At 48.2% G+C, this 973-nt stretch overlaps 1 pseudogene; it reads left to right on the forward strand.

Annotated features, from left to right (window-relative positions):
- LOC143154635 (large subunit ribosomal RNA) overlaps positions 1 to 294 on the forward strand; it is a 2,857-nt pseudogene extending 2,563 nt beyond the window's left edge.
- Positions 295 to 973: the final 679 nt, after the last annotated feature.

Raw genomic sequence — 973 nt, forward strand, 5'->3', positions numbered from 1 at the left:
CTTCGGCCGTCATTCAACACTCAGCTCAGAACTGGCACGGACTAGGGGAATCCGACTGTCTAATTAAAACAAAGCATTGCGATGGCCCCCAAGAGTGTTGACGCAATGTGATTTCTGCCCAGTGCTCTGAATGTCAACGTGAAGAAATTCAAAAAAGCGCGGGTAAACGGCGGGAGTAACTATGACTCTCTTAAGGTAGCCAAATGCCTCGTCATCTAATTAGTGACGCGCATGAATGGATTAACGAGATTCCCTCTGTCCCTATCTACTGCCGAGATGGAGACGGACTTAAGTCTGGAGAATCTCGAGGACTTGCCCCTAAGCATGCTGCTTAAACCAAGAGCAAACTCCATCTCTAGCACCAAGAGCACGGCCAGGAGTTGCAAGCGTTCTAGGGATGAGAACGCTGACGATCTCCAACCCGAGGAATTGGAGCTAGAAACAGTTAGCTCCCTAAGGAAGGAAATAGAGTCGTTCATGTTTAACGACACAAACAAAATTAGCAAAACCGCCATCAAGTTTATTATGGCCAAATGGTCGCTCTTGGAAGCAAGTTTCAACGCCGTGAACCTAAAATGTGCAAAGCTGAAGGGTCGGCTTGAGGAAAAGGAGAGGGAAAAAGAAGTAAAACCCCCGGCGCCTGCGAAGCCTAGTTTTACTTTTGCAGATGCGGCGAAAGCACCTGCCAAGAAGGGAACCCCAAAACGAGATGCAGGAAAACCGGGCGAGATTTCCGTACGACCGCCATCACTGGTCCTTCTTGTTAAACCCGACAAGGAGGATGACAAAAGAACAAACGACGAGTTAAAGACGACATTCTTTGGGAAAATATCGAAACATTCGAGGGAGATTAAAATTCGAAACACGAGAAAAATGAGACACAAGGGTCTGGTGGTCGAAGTGGAGAGCTCAGTCGACGAGGACATACTCTCCAAAGCCGAGCTTGGAAAGGTAGGCCTCCACATCGAAAGGC

The sequence above is a fragment of the Ptiloglossa arizonensis genome, unplaced genomic scaffold (assembly GCF_051014685.1).
Source record: "Ptiloglossa arizonensis isolate GNS036 unplaced genomic scaffold, iyPtiAriz1_principal scaffold0231, whole genome shotgun sequence".
Classification (NCBI taxonomy): Eukaryota; Metazoa; Arthropoda; class Insecta; order Hymenoptera; family Colletidae; genus Ptiloglossa; species Ptiloglossa arizonensis.